Source organism: Zootoca vivipara, chromosome 3 (genome assembly GCF_963506605.1).
Source record: "Zootoca vivipara chromosome 3, rZooViv1.1, whole genome shotgun sequence".
Taxonomy (NCBI): domain Eukaryota; kingdom Metazoa; phylum Chordata; class Lepidosauria; order Squamata; family Lacertidae; genus Zootoca; species Zootoca vivipara.
In genome coordinates, this window is record NC_083278.1 from 93,970,391 (window position 1) to 93,976,390 (window position 6,000).

A 6,000-nucleotide genomic window follows, 5' to 3' on the forward strand; every position below is an offset into this window, starting at 1 on the left:
AACAACACAGTCAGAACAGACTTAATTCACCTACCCTATTATGCAGGGAAGTGGGCATGCTTTATTGAGTCAGCTTCAATGAATTTATCAAGAACTAGTGTCATTGAGCCCGTTAAATAAACGGGCGCTAGAACATATGTTGTCAAACATTTGTAAAAACCCTCGTGAGTGGAGCCGCGAGTGTATCTGTTGTTTGCTGGCTCACGCGGGCGGACGCTCGCGCGCATTCCCTCCCTGAAGTCCCAGCACTTCTTTGGCCTCTCTTCATCCCCTCACCGGCTTTTAACACACCCACCACAGCCAACCCACCCCCAACCCACCCACCAGCGCTGCGGCTTCCCTCCTTCTCACCTCTCCTCAGCAGCAGCAGCGGCACTGCCTGCGCCCATAGAGTCCTCGCTCCCACTCAGCAGCCGCCCCCCAGTACATTCCAGAGAGAGCAGGCGAGGCGGACGGGACCCTCCATCCAACACCGACCGACCAACCGGCCAGAGCAGACCGTCCCGTCCTACTCCGCCGCCTCCGCTTAGGAACAACACACGACTCTCAAGCACTGACAGACTGATTGACTGAACTAAGGGAGGGAGGGAGCCGAATGCCTCGTGTCTCTGCGCTCCAAGTCCCAACAGCTGCCCGTGGGGCACATGCGCAGTAGCGCAAACCCACGGACACAGGGACTGGACGCAGAGACACTTGGACTTTATTATATAGGATTTTGCAATCAGAGCATTTAGAAAGATGATGTTTTAATTTCATCATACCTGTAAGTTTTGTGCCATTTCAAAAAATGTTTTTATTTTACAGTTTAATGTTGTTTTTGTTTTGAATTACATATGGGGGAGCAGCAGCATCTTTTCAATGCTTTTGGCCTTTAAGGCCTTAATGGAGCCTTGCTCTGAAAATAGTTCCAGACTGCTGTCCTAGAAAATCTCACTGCTCAGAAAAGCAAGCCGTGCTGCCCAGTGTAGTATATGGAGGCTGTGGGAATTAGGAATATTATCGCCCCCTTCAGAACTCTCCAAACTCTCCTTAAATTCAGACCAGGAAGTTTAAAATTTGAGCTATATAAAACCATTTTAATTGATGTCAGTTTTTTCTACCACGACTCAGCATCCTTTATTGCCATGGCTTTATAGGATCGTTAAAAGTCAGGGCTGGATTGAACTTTAAAATGCCATCAAGCCCTTCACTATTACTTAAAGTACAGGTATTGATTTAACTTGATGTTGTAAACTTTGACTGGTAGGAATTCCACAGTCTCCAGCAGTGACTTGCTCTATTGCAGTACGATTCATACAATGTACAAAAATTAACACCATACGTTTTTACATTTGCTTCTGCAATGTGAGCTGTTACTTCTATCCTGATTGTGGCAACTGCTTCCCAGTCCCACATGCTGTTATTTTTGTGTACAGCTTTCAAAACATGCAAAAATAAAAGGCGTTGTACAACCCTCAGGTCACAGAAAGCATTCTGGGCAACTCAGAGAACACATATAGTACTTTTTAAAGTATGTCTCTAGTCTTCAAGTTTGCAGAGAAAATTTTGAATTGAGAATCTATTTAAACTATTGAAACCCAAAATAAGAATGGAAGCACAAGCATGTTTTCTTGTGGAACTAGTTATTGGTAGGTAGCCGTGTTGGTCTGGTGTAGTTGAAACAAAAAAATATATATTTATTTTTCTTCCAGTAGCACCTTAGAGACTTTCCTATGGAACTGACAGAGCAATTCTAACTATAGGAGAATTTACACTATATTAAGTTAAGATGCTGTAAGTTACCTGTTTCAAACTCTGTTCAGGAACAAGAGTACGTCCCGCTGAGCCAGTCTCAGCCTGGCAGAGGGAAAACAAGCTTTAAACTGGAGTTCGACCATCCATTTTCCCAGTGTTAAATTCCGCTCAGTTGCTAAGTCACATGACCAAGCTGAAAGGTGTTGGGAATAGGTCCAAGTCTGCTTCTCCCTTGTCACACCACACTCCCAGAACACCCTGTTTTCAGGACTTTCCCCATCTGAACTAGGATAGGGGGGTTTCAGCCAGCATAGTCCCAGCAGAGCCCAGCCTCAGCCAACTCAACCAGAGATCAGCCTATTCCAAAATCATTCATCCTGGCAGACCTTGGGAATGTTTTGCACTGTAAATCTCACTGAATCGACAATGATGTTCTGATTATATATATATGCATGCAGGTGTATAAGTGCTTCACAAGCAAAATGACTGAAGCAGTATACAATAAAAATAAAATGCAAAAGATGAGAAATTCAATAAGCAAAAGGCACTTAAACTACAATTGTACAATTATTGATTGTTTGAAGTTACTGGGTCACACTTCAAGGGAAGTGTGTGTGTGTGTACAGTGGTACCCCTGGTTAAGAACTTAATTCGTTCCGGAGGTCCGTTCTTAACCTGAAACTGTTCTTAACTTGAAGCACCACTTTAGCTAATGGGGCCTTCTGCTGCCACCATGCCGCCGGAGCACGAATTCTGTTCTCATCCTGAAGCAAAGTTCTTAACCTGAGGTACTATTTCTGGGTTAGCGGAGTTTGTAACCTGAAGTGTTTGTAACCTGAGGTACCACTGTATATGTAGATACACACACACATACACATTCAGTAGCCACCTGTGTAATACTGTAGTCTACATAACTTTGGTCTGCTATTTTGAATTTTAAATTATAATTTTTCATTGCAACTGAAGATTTTTTTTAGGTCCAGACCATTGGTTTTTTTATGGCCAGATGAAGCTTTCATGGGTTCCATCTCCATGCTACTTGGCTTTTTGCAATTTTGCACTTCCCAGCACTTAAATGCATCTTTACTGAGGGTGAAATTCCACAAAAGATACGGCAGCAAGACTTAGAAGAACTATGAGTTTAAGTTGGATGTGTATACTCAATGGTCTACTATTATTATTGGCAATGTTTGTATGTCTGCTACTGACATACAACCACGTCATTTTTGAAATTATATTCTCTCAGTCTAGACTGATGTCTAACTATTTCTCTAACTTGGTGAAGTATTAAATATTCCACTAACTTCACACCTTTCCACAAAGTTCTGGATGCTTCTGAGGGGCCCATTTCTTAAGGCTACAGGTGATGTTTTGTGAATGCAAAATTAAATCTTATATCTGAAATATCAACACGCGGTAGTGAGGCTCATTTGGAAGTTCACTTTTAATGTAGCTTTTTCATGGCTCTGCAAATTTTCAACAGAAGCTGCTTATGATGTTATCTAGAGACATCTTACCTCATAAATGTTGGTATGGGGCAGGCAGGGAGACAGGTAGAGATAAAATGCCTGGGTAGGGGGTGGCAGAGAGGAGAGGATGGTGCAGTTGTGCCCTTCTGAAATGATACCATTATTAATTGTTTGATTGTTGGACTTCCAAAACACATGAAACCAGTGCCTTTTTTTCTAAAAAAATAAAAATGTTTAGGGGTACTCTCATTTTGAGTCAAGAAAACCACCATTTTATAGTTCAAATTGGGGAAAATAAATACAGTAAATGGACAAAAGTACGAAGATTCACAAAATGTCTAGGGGTATGCGTACCCCTGCATTCCCCCCAGGAAAAAAAAGCACTGAATGAAACATCAAAGCTATTTCTTTAAGTAAAAATAAAGTCCAGTCTCGTAGCTGCTATGTTAATATTTGCCCACTAGATGGGTGTATTGGCCTGGGTTAGTAATGAATAATTCCAGTAAATCTTTGTAATAAAAATGCATTTTCGAAGAGGAGTACTCCAATACCGTGTCACAAGTTGTCATGTGTATGTTGTTTCCCAGTGGACCTGATTCAACAAAAATAAGTAACGAAGTTTCAGAGTCAGAAGGACTTGTCATTTTTCTACTTTCCATAGAAGCAGAATAGTAACTGTTAGGTGTTACAGGTAGGTAGCCGTGTTGGTCTGACGTAGTCGAAACAAAATAAAATTCCTTCCAGTAGCACCTTAGAGACCAACTACATTTGTTATTGGTATGAGCTTTCGTGTGCGTGCGCACTTCTTCAGATACACTGAAACAGAAGTCACCAGACCCTTATATATAGTGAGAGGGTGGGGAGGGGTATTACTCAGAAGGGTGGTGGGAATGGGTGATTGACTGACAGGTGTGGTAAACCTGTTGATGACTGTTAATGACTGCAATTGGTCTTACAGGAAAAAGCAAGGAGTGAGATGGCTAAAGATAGCTTTATCATGTATAATGAAATAAGAATCCAATGTCTTTTCGGACCACGTCTCTCCATGGTTTTAAGTTTGATAATAAGTTGCAGTTCAGCAACTTCTCTTTCCAGTCTATTTCTGAAATTATTTTGTAATAAGACAGCTACTTTGAGATCAATCAAAGTCAATCACCCACATGATGGGACCAGTCACAGGGATGAGCCGGGGGTGGGGGGAGGAGGGGGTGGGATACGTCATGGATCGCCACAAGGTGGGGGGAATCATACAGATGAGCCACAGCAACGCGTGGCAGGGCCAGCTAGTTTACAGTATAATTAAGACCCTACATAGCATGCATTACAACACTGATTCCTCTACAATCATCTTTGCCACTCCTTTCCACCGCCAGGCTAGTTTTTATGGAGTTGTTCTAAGCAAACATATTTTTCTTAGCCATGTGATTTTTGTAGAAACACACAAGAGGTTTTTGAGCAGGGATTGCATCCAGTGCTACAGACCTCTGCTCACATAATGGGATTTCACCTTCTTTTCTCTCCCCGCCCCCCTCTGTTCCTGTGCATCCCCAATATCTGCTCTGAAATGTTAGGGAACCCTCTAGGCAGTTTTAGAGGCACATAGGGCACAGCCAGGAGGGAGAGGAAGGTGAAATCCCATCATACAAGTGGAACTCCAGGTCTGCCCCTTGATTTTTTTCCTGGTATGAATTTTAAATGATTCAGCATGTAGAAGCTAAATTTATTAGATGCATTTCAGAGCAAAACCTCAACCACTAAGGGTCGCTATGGAACTGCAATATTTAATTCTGCAGAGTTCTAGATAGATGTTCTGAAACACAAAACAAGTGCCTCAAAATATAGGGGATTTGATAACCCCTTTTATGAGTTGTTATTGTATATTTAAGAAATTTTCCTTTACTAGGATCTGAATGTGCAGACAGTATTACTGAGGCAAAAGTTCTTAAAACGCAATTCAGACACCCCCAGACAAGGATTACTAATCATGTCTTCCAACTTTTTACTATGATCTGAAAGTACAAATGTGCAATTTTAATGCAGAATGGAGCAAAGAGGTATGATTGCCACAACTATTATCACACAACACCATGACAGTTGTCAGCTTGTTGCAGCCTTCATTCCCGCTAAATGGGAAACTAGGGATTAGAGTCTCATGCTCTTTGGTGCAGCTGTTTGACACCCATCCTCCAGAACCACTTTATATTACAAAATTCCTGCGAAGAAGGCACTTAGTCTAGACATGAAAATTGCAAATGCGGGGTTTGTTTTTGCTGTGCTTTTCTGTGTATATAGACACTTTGAAGCCGTGGATAGCCAACAGCCATGGGTAGGCTTAAGAGAAAAAAAGCATATAAAAACATTAATCAGTTTAATAAATCATCTATACAAGTGGGAGCTGCAGCAAAATGTTGTGGTGCAACCCTATCTCCAAACATATTTTACATATTTTGTTATAGGTGATTCAAATGTTTGAGCAACCGAGAAGCTGATATGCGTGATTTTGCAATATATGATATGATATATATGTCTTTTATTCATCTGGGTAAACTACCACCACCACCCCACCATATATGTCACCAGTGAAAATCTTGCCAATATAAAGGCAGTAATATCAAGCCAAGGGTAGGAGTAAAGAACTATCAGAATTCTCCAAGGTAACCCACACACTACAGTTTACTGCTGGGAAATAAATTCCTGAAGCCAGGAGATTCCAGGAGGCACTGTAAATTGGGCTACCTAACAGCTGCAAGTGAGGACGGCTACCTGTTGTTCTGGGCGCTGATCAAATAAATGCATA

General features: G+C 41.7%; 1 protein-coding gene across 1 annotated transcript in view; it reads right to left on the minus strand.

Moving 5' to 3' along the window:
- The window catches only part of KCTD3 (potassium channel tetramerization domain containing 3), a 38,611-nt gene extending 36,766 nt beyond the window's left edge, over positions 1 to 1,845 (minus strand). The window contains exon 1 of the mRNA XM_035111328.2: positions 1,783 to 1,845. The gene's annotated coding sequence lies outside the window, so the exon portion shown is untranslated. The remainder of the gene's footprint in view (positions 1 to 1,782) is intronic.
- Between the last annotated feature and the right edge of the window lie 4,155 nt (positions 1,846 to 6,000).